The 20,090-nt window shown below is 37.5% G+C and overlaps 1 long non-coding RNA gene across 2 annotated transcripts in view; it reads left to right on the forward strand.

The window, feature by feature from the left end:
• LOC140695699 (uncharacterized) overlaps positions 1–20,090 on the forward strand; it is a 74,611-nt gene that overhangs the window by 27,748 nt on the left and 26,773 nt on the right. Inside the window, exon 4 of one of the 2 annotated variants that reach the window (XR_012071509.1) lies at positions 9,419–9,551. The exons of the other annotated variant lie outside the window; for it this stretch is intronic. This is a non-coding gene — a long non-coding RNA (uncharacterized lncRNA). Of the gene's footprint in view, positions 1–9,418; positions 9,552–20,090 lie in introns of those variants that run through there. 2 annotated transcript variants of the gene reach the window in all.

Raw genomic sequence — 20,090 nt, forward strand, 5'->3', positions numbered from 1 at the left:
AGTAAGGACTCAAATATTCCACCAATTTAAAAAATCGTTAAGAAATATTTCCCACCTTATCAAAACAGCAATAATCCAAAGCATACTTTTAAAGCAGATTAGAAGAACCTTAAACTAATACTGTAAATCAATTACACTTCAATTTTTTAAAACGTTGTTTTAAAGCAGATTAGAAGAAATGTCCAAAACCTATTTGAGAAAAATTATAAAATCTGTGAAACTCACAAAAGCAGAACAAATCGAAAGACATACCATGTCCTTGAAGAGAACTCCACATGGTATAGATGTCATCTCTCCCTACATTTATTTATAAAGTAATGAAATCCAAATAAAAATAGCTCTCAGAATTTTTTTCAAAAACTAGGCAAGTTGGTTGTACATTCTGGAAGAAGTGATAAGCAGTAATAATAAGCGAAAATCTTAAAATAAGAGCAATGCAAAGGAGTAGTCTTACAGACATCTAGTGTATTTTAAAGCCCTTATAATTGAAACTGTATGATACTGACCCATGAATAAACAGACTAATTAAATATAAAATCCAGAAACAGACCAAAGTATATATAGAAATTTATTATATAATAAACAGCATGTCAAATAATTGGGGGAAAGGAGTCCTTAATACGTGGTTTGGAGACAACTAAAAAGTTATATGGGGGGAGAAAAACATATCCAGCTTTCATACCAAGTGAATTACGGATGGATCTAAATGTAAAAAATTATGGATGGATTGAAAGTACTAAACACAAGCATAATCGAATTTCTAAATAATCTGGGAGTAAGAAAACCTTTCCTTACCATGACTCAAAATCCAGAAGCAATAATGGCAAAGACTGATATACTTGACGACGTTTTTACAAATTTAAGAATAATGATTTTACAAGGCAAAAAACTCTATAAGCAAAGTAAAAACAAAAACAACAAACCGGGCAGATTATCTGAAATTTATATCAGAGACAAAAGGTTAACACACTTCATATGAAAGGATTATATCCATCCAAACAGGTTAAATTTTGCTGTAGTAACAAACAACGTGAAACATTTCAGCAGCATAAAACATTATTTCTCACTTATGCTATATGTCTATTATGTCCATTATCAGTTAGCAGGGAGCTCTATAATCAGATTGTCTCAGGGACCCAAACAAACGGAGGCTTTATCTCAATCCATGCATCCACAGTGGCAAGGGCAAGGGCCATGGGCTGGTTCTTCAAGCATCTGCTGAGAATGCATTTCACTTCTTGTCTTACTGGCCAAATCAAGTCTCACAGAGATGCTGAGTTCTACAGGTGGGAGTATCAGTCTTTGTGAACAGTGATAACAAGCCCTACAAAGAGTTTCTAGCAAGGGAGGAAAAATAAGAAAGAAAACTCTATATGAGAAATGATCAATAGCTATGTTTACAATAGGGCTTTTCATCCATGGCATTATTGGCATTTTCAGCCAGATACGCCTTTCCTGTGGGAGTGCTACCTTGTAGATTATAGGATGTTTAGCAGTATCTATCCATGAGATGCCAGTAGCGCTACCCTCCAGTTGTGACAACCAAAAATGTGTCTGGATGTTGCCAAATGTCCCCTGAGGGCAGGATCATCTACAGTTGGCAGCCAATGGTTTACAGAAAGTGAAATGCCAATGACCCTTAAACATATGAATATTTGCTCAACTTCACCCATAATAAGAGAATCATAAATCAAAATCACAACATACCATTTACACTCATAAGACTGTATAAAATCTGAAAGCTGACCAACATAATCTCTTTGAAACTCCAAAATATATTAAATGGAAAATCCAAAGTACTGAAAAGTGTTTGAGTATGCCACCATTTATCCATAAAAGATTGGAATACAAATGTGTATTGATTTTTTTTTAATTTTTGCAAAGGAACAGTAGAAGAACAAGCACTAAAAAGAAAAAAAAAAAGCTACCTATAGGTGAGGGGAGGAAACAGAGGAAGGTTACAGGCATGAAAGCCAGACAATTGAATGTGGTTTTGATTTTGGACATTTACATGTTTCACGTAATCAGGAAAAAAATTTAAGCCATTCCCCAAATTTAAAAATAAATAAACCTAACGTTATAAAGTTGATGGCATAATCACATGGAGAAGAATTATTTCAAATATTTTAAAATATAGCATTTGTATTGTACATCAATACTGAATTACATCTTAAGGACACAAAGAACCTCAAAAAAACTTAAACTCCATTTAAATGTCATATTGTTAGTAGTGATAGTATCATTGTTTTTTCAAAACCATACAGAACTCCAATATTTGGATAAAGTAAATAGATAATATATTAATGTCATTAGTCAAGATTCAGTGTAAAAGAGGTATAAAGTCAAAATGATGAATTCATGATTTACTTTTCTCTTTCTAAAAAACAAATATTAAGTAGCTCTGACCACTGAAATGGTCTGGGAACAATGACAAGTCAGTAGTAATGAGCCCACTAACACCCAGATCTCTAAACACCGCTTTCCAGTTGAGCAAACAATATATAAGTTGAGCCTGGGAAACCGACTTGGCACAAATCAACAAAGCTGTCAGAAACTACCATAGTCGTGTCATAAGAACATAGAAGCTAACTTGCGTGCGCCTACTGGTTGAAGAGGGCTCTTACAGAGCAAAGAAAATTTTAGCATTTAAAAAAAATCAAATATATAAAAATATATGGGTTTATCAATACTGAAAAAAAGAAACCTACACAACCACCTCTTTGGTGACCGTTGAATTTCTAGGGTGTCAACTCATTATTCTGAAATAATTAACTGATAATAAAGGGAAATGATTAATTATTTCCCTGTCTTTTCTGCACAAACTCTACTTGAGGGCAACCAAATTATTGTTGAGGTAAAGATTTCCAACTCTAATGCAGAAGAAATAACAAAGCTGCTAAAGCCATAAGGTTGTTGGAAACTTTAAAATAGGAATCAAGCTGAAAACACCTGCAGTCACTAGTCAGTGTTAACACCATTAAGAGTGAGACAGCTTACCTTATATACCTCCTGATATGATGCAATAAGTACACAGCATTTCCTTTGAAGTAACTCAAATTTTTTTAATTTGTATATAATTATCCTTAAATTTAACAACGAATTTATAGGAAGTATGTGACATAAAGGAACAGACTAAATGATGTCATGAAGTTACAATCAGCCAAATCTAGAGTGAGGGACATTCAATAGCACAAATGACCTGGCTTCTTTGACAAATTAATGGCATTAAGGAGAAAGGGGATGGAGGGACAGAGAACCTGTTACAGACAGAAGAGAATTTAAGAAACACATAAATTAAATATAAATGTAGGTTTTATTTAAATCTTGCTTCATAAGCCAACTGGAAAAGACATTTTTGAGAAAATTAGGAAAATCTTAAATGGTCTTAGATTTATTTTTTTGCATTGAATTATAGTCAGTTACAATGTGTCAGTTTCTGGTGTACAGCACAATGTCCCAGTCATGCATATACATACGTATATTCATTTTCATATTCTTGTTCATTAAAGGTTATTACAAGATATTGAATATAGTTCCCTGTGCTATACAGAAGAAATTTGTTTTCTATTTATTTTATATATAATAGCTAACACTTACAAATCTCAAACCCCCAAATTTATCCCTTCCTACCCCCTTTCCCCTGGTAACCATAAGATTGTTTATTATAGATTACATTATGGAATAGGTGTTATTTTTATTAGGTATAACAATAGTATTGTGATTATATTTTTAAGCCCTTCTCTGTTAGCAATACCTACTGAAGTAGTAATAGGTAAAATAATATGAAGTCTGGAAAAATCTAGGATTTGTTCCCAGTTGATAGGAAAGCGAAGAAAGCCAAAGCATGAGGAAAAAGATAAAATAAAACTGGCAAATTACTGGGAATTGATGAAGCTGGGTGATAGATACATTGAAGTTCAGTATACTAATTATCTTTGTTTTTATGGGTGTTTGAAAAGATTTTTAAAGTTCTTGGACAGGTTCAGGTATGACACATCAACCATCAACAGCTCTAGCCAGAACCTGTCTAACTGATCCTTCTTGATACGACTGAGAAGCATATATACCACATACTTAACACACACATGATGCTGTGTGCTCATCTTCCACCCTCGTTACTCAAGTATCTCAATTCTGCATGGCCCCAGGCCAAGGAAATAAGGGACTGAATACAGCCCTAAAAAATAATAGACAACATGAGTCAGCTGGTTCCACAAGCTAGTGACACCATAAAAACATTTGATTGGGGGCTAGCCTGGTTTAGGGTAATGTTGGCTTTACTTATGTTGGATGAGAAGTGTGTTTGTTGGGACCCTTAATGTGGATGTTCCAGAATAATGACAATATTTAGATATCAAAGCTGAATGAAAAATGAGACACTCCCAAAATTCATAAACTGGATTTACAACTCCTTTCTGGCACCATGCTTTCTCTATGGACCACATCACAGAAGGATCTCATTAGAAATAAAATACACAAACAGCGTATGTGACGACTTTGCAATCCTCTAATGCTTCAGGGCTAGTGGACTAGATGTGCAAACAACAACACTATCAAATGATCCCAGAACAACATCTTAAATCCCTTTGTGAAATATTTGGTGCTGTTGAAAAAAAAGAAAATTGTGACACAAGATCAGCTGTAAGAACACTGTTATGCAGTTTTAAATGATAAAAATTAAAACTTCTGAAAAAAATACTTCTGAGTCATAGAAAGCACACAGATTTTTGAGTCAGGCAAAGGTTCATTCAAATCCCACTCCCATCACTTGCCCAGGTGTGTATCCTGTGGGCAGGCTGTTTAACTTCTCCAAGCCGCACTCTCTTCATTTGTCAAGTGGAAATGAAAAGGCCTATTTAACAAGGCTGTTGTAAGGATTAAAGACGATCTTACACACACACACACACACACACACGCACACACAAGCCCTTAGTAAAACACATAATAAGAACTAAATAAATAGTAACTATTATATTACATCAGTTGGATTGACAAAATGTTCTAGCCATTTAAGATGGGAGGCTCTAAAATTGTTTCGCTATAAAACTGGAAAAAAGGAGTTCAACAAACCGTTTTAAAGACTATTTCAGATCCATAACAAAACATGAACACTTAATGGATCATTTATCAATGCTGAATGCAAGTCTCCTCTGATGTGGTGCGAAGAGGTATCTAATTCTACATGCAAAAGCCAAAATTACATTACTGAAAATGTCTTGGGTGAAGAGAACAGTTGGTCAGTGGAAATTTCAGTTTACTGTTTCCTAGTCATGAAATTTCCATCGGTCCATTTACCACATCACTTTAATTGCTTCTCATTGATTCCTGCCCAGCCTGGTGTGCAATTCCCATGGCTACGCCTGCCTTGTGTGCTCATCCATTATTTCGCCTCGAAAATGCATTTACCTTTTTCTTTGTCACATAAATACAGTCTTCCCTCAGTATCCGAGGGCAATTGGGTCTGAGACCCCCGTAGATACCAACATCCATGGATGCTCAAATCTCTTATATTAAAATGGCATAGTATTTTCATATAACCTACACACATCCTGCTGTATACTTTAAATTGTCTCTAGATTACTTATAATACCTAATACAATGTAAATCCTATGTAAATGGTTGCCAGAATGAGGCAGATTCAAGTTTTGCTTTTTGAAATATCCTGTAATTTTTTTCCCAAATATCTTTGATCCACAGAACCTGGAGATACGGAAGGCCAACCCTACTTGATTGTCCATTTTTTTATAGTATACCTTCATAAATTTATTAGTAAGGTCATTTCTAGTGTGTGATAATTTGAGGAGGCTAACTCTTACCTATTCCTTTGCAAACTCACCATTTATGGAACAAATTAGTATCATAAACATGCTTCAGTCAGTTGTTTCTTCTTTGGCATTTGCAAAACACTTTGTATTAATAATAACAGTAGCTAAAACTTATTGAGCACTCATGTGCTAATAACTCTACTAAATGTCTAAAATGCATCAAATAGCATAATCCTAAAACAACCCTATAAAGAAGGTACTATTATAATCTCCATTGCATAACACGGAAACTGAGGCTGAGAAATGTTCAGCTAGTTTCTAGAGTTCACATAGCTAGTATATGGAAGAATTGGAATAAAAGCTCAGTAAGTCAGATTCCAGAAACTTCCCTGTTATTTTTTTCCCTCTTGGTAGTTAGGATTCTATCTTGTAATTACTGTATAAGCTTTTAATATTATTTATCAAATAATAAAAATACAAGCTCCAAGCCAATAAATACCTTATCATTCATCTGTGTGTCCCCAGTGCTTTAACTTAGACCCTGGCAGATATATAAACAATCTATTTTTGTGGAATGGATAAATCAGTTGCTGTCACACAAAAATGTAATTATCTTCAGTAAAGTTGCGAGATTTTTGCTTCATTTTGTTTTTTAACCAAATCTGAAGAATTTCATATTACTCATTACCAACAGACTAACATTAATTTTTAAAAACATTCTGATCTATTAATTTACTACAAACCCCCTGAGAATGTTACATGAGCAATAATATGTCAGTAGTCTAGTATTTTTGGTACTTACATGCCCCTCTTATAAATTCCTAATTCTACCAAAATCCACCTCTCTGCCTATCTGTGCCTAGCATGAGAAACTCTGTGTGACTAAAGCAAACCACCATGCCATGGGTCTCACTTTACATTTCTTTCCAGCCACCTAAAAGGGGCTCTTGATACTGCCTGGCAATTGTCATGTCCCTGGTCCATTCACTGTACTGCTTGCCCAGAAATCTCTCTCTCAGTGCTCTATTGGAACTGCAGACACCTCCTCCGTCTCCTCCTCCTCAGCTCTGGGCCTTACAGAAAACAGAAGAGCAGCTTTCACATCTTCCCCTCACCACACCCACTGCTCTATGCACCCTGCCTCCCTGCCTGTTAGAACCGGTGAACTGCCCACGCTCCGAGACCAGCTCCTGAGCGTTTCCATGGTTTTCGTCTGCTCTCACTAAATCCCTGTCCTGGCTTCTGCGGTTGCTCCTACTCTCTTCTGCATCACAGTTTTCCTCTCGCTGGATCAGCAGCGTTATTTTCTTCTTCTTGAAACACTTCTTTCCCTTACTTATGAGATATCACTCCCTCTTGGTTCTTTTCCTTTTTCAGTGGCTGCTCTTATTTAGTCCCCTTTGCTGATTTTTTCCCTTATCTTCCAAAATGTTAAATGTTAAAGTACTAAGACCTATTCTGTTCTCTATCCATACTCACTCCTAGGTGAGCTCAAGTTGATAAATTCTGTCGATACCTTTATGACCTTCAACCCCAATTTCTCCCTGAACTCTTGTCTCTTACATACAGCATTTTCACTTAGATTATTAAAGGCATCTCAAATTGAATATGTCCAAAATTAAATTCTTGATTTGCCACCCCAAAACCTACTCCTCTCCAAATTTTTCTCATTCCAATGAATGGCAACTCCATCTTTCTTCTTGTTCAGGCCAAAAACTTTAAAGTGACCCTTAACTCTTTTCACTCTATCAGCAAATCCTGTCGGCACTGTCTTAACAATAAGTATCGAATATGACCACTACTCACTGGCATTGTTAATATACTAACTGGAATCACTGACATTTTACCAAGAGATTATTGGCCTCCCAACTGGTATCCCTGCTTCTGTCCCTGCTCATCTTCAGTCAGCTGAATAGCAGAGTGATCTTTTTAAAAATATGTCTCTTCCTATATCCTTTTCCTCTTCTTTCCTTCCTAATTTTCCCATCCTTTAAAAATTAGGACCTAAAGAAATTAGGAAAAGCAAAGCAAGGTATGCATCCCCCTTGGTGGGGGAGCTGTGTTGGCCCAGTGCAGGGTATCAAAGGCTCGACTGGAATAAGTAGTGTCCACATAGGAGGGCTTCCTGTAGTAGGGAGTCAGAGCTTTACTGAGGGGAGGAGTGAGGGGAGGAGGGCATCCATAGATGGGGTGGCCATGGACAGGGAATCACAGCCCAAGCAGAGCAAAGAGAGGATCAATGTGGCAGATCAGTCCAGCATGAGAAGTCAGAACTCGAACAGGGTCAGAAGGACATCCATGCAATATGGTGGTCTGATGTGGGGTGTCCAACAAAGGGATGTCCTGTGCAAGATGAGGAAGGAGTTCACATGGGTCAGGGGATGGCCAGGCATGAGGCACTAGGTTCAAGAGCCCAAATAGGGAGAGGGGGGATCTTCACAAGGAGTGTGGTCAGAGTATCAGAGCCCAAGTGAGGTAAGAAGGATATCCATGCTGTTTCTACTGTCTGGACATTACCCTGTGTCCATATAGGTGAGTGGCCAGGTGCAGAGGTCAAGACCTAAGCAGGAGGAGGAGGATGTCCACATACAGGGGCAGCCCAGCAGGGGGAAATAAGAATCTGAGCAAAAGAGGGTTCCATGCAGGCAGGCAGCTAGATGTGGGTGTCAAAGTCCAAGCAGGGCAGGGAGACCATCCACGTAAGAGGAGCAGATGTGCATGACATATTGGGGCTCCAGTGTGGTGACAAGAGCATCCACAGGGAGAGTGCAACAGCAGCGTCAGGAATCCGGATACCTACAAGGGGACTGGTCAAATAGGTAAACTTAGTTAGGGCAATGGGAGCACATTTCCTTGCTGTTGAGTGACAAATATGAAAAGAGAGAAGTAGAATCCCACTAGAATGGGGATGGAATATAGGTGTGAACTTATGGTTTTCAATACATAGAGAGAAATAAATGTAATTATATGTATGTGATTGTGTGTAAACGGCTGGATCTTTAACAATTAAACAGTAAACTGTTTACAAGGAACATATCAAAAACAGAAGGGCACAGAAATCTGAACATAAAATTATCAAACAAGATATACCATGCAGTGATGGGTTGGGTGTAAGAGGTACAGTCTAGTTCTTGAGCAAGACAGGTTCATGGGTGAGAAATTCAGTCACTGTGGCAACTGAGTAACTCACAGAGTGCTAAAATTAAGATAATGACTGTGAAACTTTAACGAAAGGAATACAGCTCATTCAACCATGAGGTGGTTAGAGTATTTTTGTGTGTGTTTGTGGGAGGCCAGTTGACTCCCTCACACAATCTAGCACAAGTCAGCTCACCAAATCCAGTATCACTTTGTTTCTCCAAAATACTATCCCAACAGTATCCCAGAGTTTATCAGACTCAATGAAAATTACTCTGACAAAGCTCACAAAAGCCTGGTTTGTAAAACCAACATGCTGACTCATTAATATTTAATGAGGGGGAAAAAAAAAACACTTACAGGTCAGGCTGACCAGTGTATTCTCTCCCTGGACCTACGTCAGAAGCCATACCAGAAGATGATCAAATGAACTTGGAATTTATGTAATTTTTCTCTGCTTCTTTCCCTTTCTCCATATCCATTTTCTGCACTTCTTTGCTTTGCACTACGTCCAGAGAGGCTGTCCCCAATGGCCTGCACACATAACCCTACCCTTCTGGCCAGAGACTTCTGGTTGGATTCAGCTATTGAAAGGCACCAGCAGGAAATTCAAGGATGGGGAAAGAGAAAAGTTGGGATATTTCTTCCTTGCTTGGTTCCATGTCTATGGCAGGAAACTCATCCCTCAAGACCACAACTGCCACTGGGAATCTCATCATCTGTGGTCCAGCTCCACTCTCACTGGGCCCTGAGCCTGGAAACACCACTTCCTCCTCCAGGTAGGTAACCATTTCCAGTTGTTGCTAGTCTCTGTGGACCACCTCAGTATCCACTGTTAGTTCCCTCAACCTGCCCACACCTCTGTAAGTCTCTGCATTAGAATTATCTCAGCTGAATTGCATTTCCTGCCATTTGAATGAGTAATTCAGTATTTCTGAAATACCAAGTATTTTCAGTCTACTTAGAGTGACCTACCTTCTCAGTTTAAGCAGAAATGATGTAGGGTTCAGGACATTCTGTTTTCCTATCGAGATGAGTTGGTCACCCTAATCCTACTTGACTTCACCATATCTGCTTGCCACACCTGTATGGTTATTTATTTAACGCTTTGTTAAAGTGGCTTCCTTTTGTTATTTCTTATTACTTTTAAAAGAAACTTTAGATCACTGTCTTAAATGGAAAACTAACATCATTTACCTTTGATCAATACAAGAAAATATACTATAGATATAAAAGTAAATGGAAACTAAGCGATAATATTAAATTTAACTAGAAACTATTACTACTTGCAAAGGGATCTGAGCCTGAGGCCTGCTCTCTCTATACTTAAAAGGAAGATTAGTGAGTGTCAGGCATTAAAGACATTCCAGCCCCAAATTAAACTTTCTGCCTGTTATATCAGAACATCTGGTAGAAATTGTAAGTGGATAACATTCTGACCGTACAAGTCTACATTATTTACCAATGTACAAGTATGACCTGTATCATCTTGATTACACCCAGTGGTACATGCTCCAACCTTCTGGAGACAGTAGTCTAATGGGTGGTTAAACGCCTAGCAGAATCAGGCTCTACAGTCTGGTGTCCCACTCTCCACAGTAGATATAACCAGCAGACTAACTACTGGCCTGATAGGCCCCCTTTACCGCAGGACAGTGCTGGGATGGACATCATCAACAGTTGCTTCTGACTTTGTTTCTATGATTCCAAGCCCTATTCTAATGAACACATTTTTTTTTCTTTGAATGCAGTAATCTTTTTACAGGAAATACTCAGATCTTTTAAACCACAGAACAATTTGGTCTCCTTAAGGTAACTTCATAAATCTCTGTTACAGTGTGTGTTTATTAGGCATTTTAACTCTTAGGATACAGTCTTCTTTCCTCTTCATATTTTTAGAAGGCCACTTACTGTAACATTCACGTTCTACCTATAAATACAGAATACTCTGGCAACTTGCGGGTAGGTATATGAGGGAGTGGGTAGGTATATGAGCAGTGGCCAGGTCTAATGTCATAGAAGAGGTGACACTGGAGTTCAGACTATGAAGATTAATTAGCTTTCTCTAGATGGAGAGTGGAAGCCAAGTTAATCTAGGCAGAAGGAAAAGTATGCTCAATGGCAAAGAATTATGAAAAAATAAAATATATTCAGGGATTGAAAGTAGTTGAATACAGTCTGGGAGGAGATGATTTTAACTTAAACAGTAGATTATCAGAGAACACAGTTCCTGCATACAAATAAGGTAACCCAGACTTCATATAGTGGTGCATAGTATGGCACACAGGGGAAGGACATCAGGGTTTGGAGTCAGACTTGTGCTGTTATCTCAGATTCAGAAATTACTCTTTGTTCAACCCTGGGAAAATTACTTAACATCATAAGCCTCCATTTCCTCACGCATAAAGTAGGAAATAATAAGCAATTCTCCATATTTCATAGAGTTGTTATGAGGATTAAATTAGATAATATCCTTAAAACCAGTGATTCTCAACTGGGGGTAATTTTGCCCCCTAAGACATTTAGTAATGTCTGGAGATATTTTTTATTGTCACAACTAGGGGAGGTGGGAAGGCTGCCACTGGCATCTAGCAGGTAAAAGTCAGGGATGCTGCTTAATGACCTACAATATACAGGACAGCCCCCATCACAGTCTTATTTGGGCCAAAATATGAAAGGTGCTGAGTGAGGTGAGAAACCCCATTTAGCCTAATGTCTGGCTTACAATATGCATTCAGTAAATGTTTCCAGAAAGAGAAGGAGGAGGAAGAGGACGAGGAGGAGGGATGATGCTGTACAAAGGAGATGAGTTCTTTGCAGCTGCTTTCTGTTATGGTGAATGCCAACCCATCGTGCCCTGCTGTCATCAAGTGCACTCCCTAATCCCAGCCACCAGCTGTCTATCTACGTGGACAATTGGTCACAGGGTGACTAGACAAGAATTACAGGCTGGTAGGCCTTGGAAGAGCAGTCAAGCACCTGACCACAATCAAGTTTTATAAAAACAGAGAAAGTAACCAAACCTCCCTATAACTCTAACACACAGCCACCATCTCCTGTCCTGTGAATAAGTATTTTGGGCCTGAGAACAATAAGTGGCAAGACCCAGTAGCCACAGTTGGCAGTTCATCTGGTCCACCAGCCTCGAAATAGTGAATAATTACAACTCAAATACTGAATAATTACAATAGTGGACCAGACATGTTTTAAAAAGGGACCATAGCACACTATTTAAACAGGTCTCGCATATAAAATCTGGGAGGCCTGAAGACTTCTGATGAAGCGTCAGTCCAAAGGATGGTGTGGCAAAGCTAAGAACAGCTGGGGACAAAAACAGAGGCTGCCTTGATGTGCATATAGCGTCAGTGATAGTGAAGTTCTTTTTCAAACTAAGCTTCAGCTAACCACACTTTGGCAGAACAAAATACAGAAGCGATGCTCTGCCAACAGAGGCTTGAGCCACAAACCAAGGAGCAATCTGCATGTATATATGATGTGGAAAGAACTGCTTGTCAGATGTTGGTTTTTCTCAGCCACAGCTTCACATATTGGGGTATCATCTTCAAATTATGAAGGACAGTTTGATTCTTTAACTGCCCAGGCATGTGGGAAACTAATGACAGATAATGCCCTATGTTGACAAGTTAATGTCCCAGCAGGGAAAACCAATTAGGAAATGTGTCATTTAGGGTGCTGCCTATCCTTCCAGAATCAGCTCTAACAGTGTCTTTGTTTGAACTGACATGTCAGCTAAATGCTAAGGCTTTGGGGTCAGACGGCATTGGGTTTGGGTACTAGCACCACTGTTCACTTACTGTGTAATCTAGGAAAAGCTATAATGTCGCCAAACACCAATTTCATCTACTCTAGAATGGAGATGATAGTAACAACTTTGTAGAGGCGCAGTGAGGATTCAGTGCAATACTTCAGGTAGAATTCCTACCACTACACCCAGTACAGAGTAACTCTTAGGTGAATACCAGATGCCTGTGGCCCTTGGTGTCCATCAAAGAAATCACTCATCTTATGTTCATATCTCATCTCCTATATCTGAGAGCACAGGTCCTATCAATCATATTGCATGTTAATAACTGTGAATTGGGGCACAGGGGTCCACATACACTAAAAACAGAACTGTAAACAAAAAATCTGACTCATGAATTTGTTCATGATTCTTCCTAGAAATGGACTCAGCCTTTCTTCAGTTTTGATACATGTATTAAAATGTTTGCCCTTCCATGTTTTTTTTCACATCTGTGCTGATACTATTTTGAGAAAAGTATATATATTTCTTTTGAAAAATTTCTTTCTCATATATTTTTCTATTTTTGCCATGTTACTGGTGGCAATCTTTAGATATCTTTCAGCAACAGATGCTCCACTGGGAAAAGTTTGCTCAGTTACATCCTTGTTCAGTCTCAGGAACTATAATGAGGAAATAAAACCATCTTTTCCGGAAATTCAAACACCACACATGGGAGTATAAATACCTCTGTTGAACTTTAAGCAACAGTTTGCTCCCTAAGTAAGTAATTTGGTAAAATATGAATCAGCTTCACAGTTAGAAAGAGAGTAATCATAGGTTAGAACACCAGCATGAGAGAAAGGAAGGAAAGAAGTGTGAATTTAATTGAACTGGTATTTCCCCTGATTGCTTTGTGACTGAGAACTTAATCGGTCTTCATTAGCAAGTGAAACATGAAGAGAAATGTCATAAAAGTTAACATTTTTTGACAGCTTAGGATGTCCTAGACACTGTTCTAAGTCTTTAATGTATGTTAATCACAGCAGTCTTATGAAGTGGAAACCCTGGCACCCTCATTTCGCAGGATGAGGGAAAGGAGGTAAGAGAAGTAAGGAACCAAGATTACATAACTAGTAGTGGCAGATCTGGGGTTTAAACCCAAGCAGTGTGAATCCAGAGCCTTCCCTTTTAACCTCTAAGACCTTTAAATGAAAGTAAAGGAATGTTGCCTATAAGACATCATTTAAAATCTAGACAACAACCCATTTCACAAATAGCATTATGGAATGAAACGATGCTCTCATCACATAACAATTTAAATGATTTTGCTTCCAGCCAAAGATTAATGTTGTATTTTAAGGAGACTAAAGAGGACTTTAAGTTCACGAGGCTTGGACAGTTAGCCTACAAAACATTCAGAATTTGCTGAGTGTAATAATGATCTTAATGGGTTTTTTTTTCCTCCCAAGAGCTTAACATTTTTACCAGAAGGGAAGATATTTTCTCCAAATGTTCTAACAATTACAAAGAACTGTCTTAAATTTTTCTAATTTTTCATTGCCTTATTCTACTTAATTCACAAATTTCCATTTCCCCTTACATGAATAAACCATGAACTCAGTCTTTTTCCTCATTAGCTCATAAGCACCATCTAGTGAAGAAACAGAATAATTACAGAACAATTCCTGCTGGCGGTCACAATTTAATCTGTTCTAATAAAGCCTAAATCAGCACCATTTTATATCATTGTTCTCAAAGAGAAGAAGACTTGTTCAATGCAGACATTATGGCTAAGGTTTAAAATATCTATTCCAATTTTTATTATAGTTTTAAGTTTTTAGAAATGAGGATTAGCTTGCTTTCTATTTCCAATTCCTGCTGGCCTTTCCACTACTGTTGGCTGTGTGTCCTCAGACAGCATTTTAAGTGACACACTTCACTGTACCAATAACCCAGGATGGTTTTTGAAATTTGTTTTTCTGTATCAGCCCATACTCTGCTTTCTTCCTCCTTCTTTTCATGTATCACACTATAGTGCTTATATATATATGTATATATACATATTCTCTAGTCATTTATTGAGGACAATCTCTGCCCTCAAGAAGCTCACAGTTCAGTAGGTGTAGACTTTAGGGAAACAGAATATTACAGCTGATATGATAGAGTATAATGTAGAATTATAGTCAGAAGGGTCAGAAAGAATTGGCTAGCATTTTGCAATTTCGTCGGAAGGCAAGGAGTTCATCATTCTACAAGTAGAAGCTCTTAGTCAACCTCCATTTAACCAACTCACCACATTAACCAAAGCTCTCCATTTACATCTGTAAAATACATTGACTCACACCCACTGCACGGTGAATGCTTAGGGCTAGAAGGCTATCTAAACACTCATGAACATCTGTTTCTACCAGCCAAGTTGGATGCTTAACAAGACACAGTTTGGTTTTGTTCCCAGATATGTTTATGCCAGTTCTAGTTGTAGTTACACAACATTAATTACACAACTTAAATAATTACTACATCAATCAAATATGAGTTCAAAAACTGGTGTCAAATGAGGCGGGCATGAGACAAGCATAGAAGATTAGGGAGAAACATAACAATCTAGAAGAGTTCTGCATTCAGATTGGTTTGAAGATGTTTTTAGAATCTTGCTCTAATTTCTCAAAAAACCTGGAAATCTTAGTTGATGGCTTATGGGTGTGTTTTATGCAAGACAGACAATGCACAGCCTTCCTAGGGTCTCAGACTTTAAAAGGAAGTAACAAGAGATCATAAAAGAATTCATAGTAGAGAATACTTTAAAAGTGGCACAGAGGTATAAGAATAGTGTCAAAGAAGGCAAAATACAGCTTTAGCTCAAGACTGTGGAAAAACAGAACAATTAGCGCTCTTTAAACTGTATTTAGAGAAAAATGAGAGCGTGAGAGGTGAAAGTCTCTGCACCTCTGTAGGTGATGCCACAGTAAGGGGGAGCACAGGTAAGGCTGATCTCGAATCTCGTTTTCCTTCCTTCTTTGTAAAGTATAGTGAAATTTAGCTGGAAAAGGCAAAAGATAGGACTTTATAAATAACCTCCTAACTCCTCTGGAAGGTGCCTACGTGAGACTTGCACTATTTCCAGGTTTAAATTCAGAACACATCCTTCGCCTGCTGACTCTGCTGTCAGCCATCTTCAAGGAGTCAAGACAAGCAGCAACAGCGCTGACAGGGGGCAAGCATATTCCCGACCCTCCAAAAGTGGCACGAAGTAGATACCGAAAATGACCAACTGGGAATATACTAACCATCCTCAGCTACATTCTAGAACAAATTATTAAAGCCTCAGACCATGAGCATCTAAAAAGGGAACAGTGTTGAGTGTGAATCATGATTAGTTCACAGGAAACAGATTCTACCAGAACTCACCCATTACTGTTTTTATGTTTATTAGGTTAGTCAGTTTCCTATTTCTGTGTATTTTTGGAAAAACATTTGCCAAGCTTTTAAAGATACCCTTCTGGACAAAAAGTGAAGACATGTGAGTTCAATAGATTTATTGTTGTTTGTACCTAAAATGTCCTGATTAATGGATCAAAGTCAGCCTTGGAGAGGAGTCCGGAGCACATGTTGTTCAGTTTCATCCTAAGCCCTACAAAATGAGGAAATTTTTTTTTTTTACTTTCAGTGAATTCAGTAAGAAAATTGGTGCCATACTTGCAGGTGGCAGAAAGTTAGAAGGTGCATTCAACCCGTTGGATGGCAGACTCGGATCCCTATCCCAAAGGATAGAAAATGGGTCCAAATAAGTCGTTAAAAAAAAATGGGACATTGCAGTACACATTGTAACTGATTGTACTTCAATTGGAAAAAAAAAAAACTACAGAGTGCAAATAGAAGAGAAATTAATTATCAGTAGCCTGGGTGAGAAAAGAGTTAAGGATTTTAATTACGTTCAATATAATAAAAAGAAGTGCCAAGAGGTAATGTGCACACAGACTAAGTTAATTATAGTAGTTAGAGTAGTAGAACCCTAAAAAGGGGACATTTTCCATAGTGGCTGGTCAATGACATCAGATGTTAGAGAGATATCCAAGAAAATAAGTTCTGAGATTTATATTTAGTGAAAAGAACATCACTGTTGACTTTCAAGAGAGTAATTTCTGCTAAATAATTCGGGTAGGAGCCAACAACAAAGGTTTTTGAGGACTAATGAGAGTATGAGCAAAAAAAAGTAAACTACCCACTTGAGAGCTTTGACTGGTAAAGGAAAGAAAGTAGCATTTAAGCAGAGAAGATAAACTAGTATTGGATTATTAAATTCTCTTGTTTTAGAGAACTTTGATAATTTTATGCAACTGAGCAAAAAACAAAACTATTATCAAAACTAAGAAGCAATATGATTTGTGTCCTTACATTATTATACCATTTCAACCATGCTCTGCCTCTAATAACCTATACAGTTTTGTTTTTTATTTTAATTTTACACGTACCGTATAAATAAGCATATCAGAAAGACTAGGTCTGAGGTAATACAGAGGAACTAGAGTATAGTTTAGCAGACTTATTGGACTAATATAAAGAAAGGAGGAGTCTACACTGTGGATGGAAGGACAATTTTTTGCAAAAACTTGAGCAGCTCTACTGTATAGAATCAATCTCACGGGGAACATGAACTAGCATGGGGAAAAGAAGGTCAGAAGATGATGGGAAACCCAGACAATAACAAAAAGGAGGACCCGAAATAGAGGCAGGACAGAGGAACGGCCCAAACTAGTCTAGACTACAGGTTTCATAACTTTCTATTAAAGAAGGAATGGTAGTCAACACTAGACCCATGATGTGCTTTTGTAGCCTGTTGTATGGATATATATGCTTAAGTACATACTAAGATCTACAGCTACACTATTTAAAAAGAAAGAAAGAAAAGGAAAACTCAAGAGCAGCCTGCACTTAAAAACAAGTAGTTCACATTCTAGGAGTGAAGCACATGATCCTTCTTGTGGCACCACATCAAAATGACAGATTCTGGATTTCTAAAAGGTGAAGAAATCTTTTGGAAAAATTGACTCTGCCAAACACATGCATGAAGTTAAGCAAATGTCAAACGGGTACATTAAACTACTTCTTTGCTCCTTTGTTTAGCATCCCATAGAGTTCACAAATTACAAGTAGTTCCCAACTTACTAAGAGGTTGTTTTCTAAAAGTTAGTTGGCAAATCAGTTCTGTGTCAGCATAGCACTGTGGTTCAGAGTGGAGCCAACTGCCCGGATTCAAATCCTGACTCCACCACCTACTTAATTGGACTCTGAGCTCCCACATCCCACATGGGATGCTTACTCAAGGATTGTTCTGTTATGATTAATAAGTTATTCCATTGAAAATCTTTAGAATGCTTCCTGGCACAAAATGAGTGTTCAATGAATGTTAGCTATTATTACAATTAGCACACTTAGAGGAACAGGAACACAGTTAAGTAGTTCCTAGAATGGAAGGCTCACAGGGCTGTGGTTATGGGAAAGGACAGGAGAGAAATACATCACCAGGGATTTGGTTAATATCTTTACCTCTCCATATACATAAAAGGAGACTTCTCTCTGGGTTATATCTCCCAAAGTGTTTAGCAGAACACATTTAAATTCCAAAGAGTATGCTAAGCAAAAAAATTAATTAAATGCTTAATTAAAATTTCAGTTACCAGATGACAATGGGAAATGCTGTACATTATATCCTTTCTTCTTGGAGATTTACAGCGTGTATTATCAGTACTATGATTAAAAAGAGAAAAATACTGTTGAATTTTGTTTAATCCAGCATTTCCTGAACTTTTGTAACAATAGAACCCATTTTTCTCTTACCTGCCATTCCCATCACATTTTGGGAAATGCTTCTCCAGGTCACTTTCCAAATATTCTAAATTGAAGAATAAACAGCAGTTATCCCTAAGGAAATAAAAATGGAGGCTTTTGACTCACAACCCTCAGAGGATTATAATATGCTATTCATAAGTGGAATATTGGTTAAATCACAATTGCTGTTCTTGCTCAACCCACTGAAAATCAGAATAGCAATGTTAAAATGTAAAGCTCCAACACTTCCTTTTTTCCTGCTCATAATAGTAAACCCACTATAAGCAAGTTTTGTGTTTTATTACTACAGACTTTAAGGAAGATAAATCTGAATACTGCAAAATGTACTAAAGCATTATTGTTCAGACTTAGCATGGTGATCATTTTGCAGCATATACGAATACAGAATCATTATGTGGTACATCTGAAACTAATATAATGTTACATGGCAATTATACCTTGATAAAAAAGAGCATTATAGTCCTTCCTTCATAAATCTGAAATTGTTTAATTATAAAAGAAAAGGAAGCTTTTAACTATTATTGCATGGAAAAAGAGGAATAATTTTTATGGCAGCCCAGTGATGTTTTTACAATGCATGTTAGCTCTTACTAGTTTTCTTGCTTCTGGGAATGTTTTTGTCCATGGATTAGAATTTAAATGGATAGGCATTTGTAAGGGAATCCACATTGCTCTAATAAGTCTTAGTTTCAGCATACTGCTCTTCACTTTTATTTCCCCCCCTCTTGAAACATCTCATAGAGCTTTTAGAATCCCATGTGCCTTCTTTTTTGCCCACAATAGTAACAAAACACCCAGTCCAGGCACAAAAATTTCTATAGTGCATAGGTAAAACAGAATTTAATTATTTAGGATTTCAGTTCATTCATTCATTCATTCATTCAACAAATATGTATTGAGTATGTTCCAGGTGTCAGAATATATGCTAAGTATTGAGAATACAGTAGTGGGCAAAAATAGACAAGATCTCTACCCTAGTGGAGCTTATAGTTCCAGGAGGTAAAAATTACATATTTCAAAAGTTGAACTGAGATTTCTCTGAAGAAGAAATACTTAGTTTTATGAGTGTATACAATAGGAGAATTAATCAGGAGTTCTGGGTTGCTTCCCTAAGGAAGTATACATGGAGTCAAGAGTTGAAGAAAGAGGAGTAGTTAACTGGATGGCAAAATAGGGGAAGAGCCTAGTAGACAGAAGTAAAAGTGTGGGCACAGCCCTCTGGCAAGCAAGGGCCTGGTCTGGTACACAGTCCTTCTTAGTTAACCATTTCCTGGGAAAGCAAACTAACAAACTTACTCTGGTTCAGTGGTGAATGATGAGAATAACATTATGTGTCTGGGGATAGTTGCACGTTCATCATTGGAGATGGGAATTCTTAGCTTAGGAGAAAAAAATTTATTATTTAAATAATGTTGAAGATTCAAGTACCAGGACAGGCTGATAAGGAGATATTCTGGGGTAAGCAGGCTTTCCATGTCTCTCAACTCATGCTGCCTAGAGGAAAGATCATCCATTCTTCCACAGGAAAAGGGGAAATGAAGACAATGGAAAGAAGTAAGAAGGAATCTAAGGAAGGGGTAAAAAAAAAAAAA

Source organism: Vicugna pacos, chromosome 3, assembly GCF_048564905.1.
Source record: "Vicugna pacos chromosome 3, VicPac4, whole genome shotgun sequence".
Taxonomy (NCBI): Eukaryota; Metazoa; Chordata; class Mammalia; order Artiodactyla; family Camelidae; genus Vicugna; species Vicugna pacos.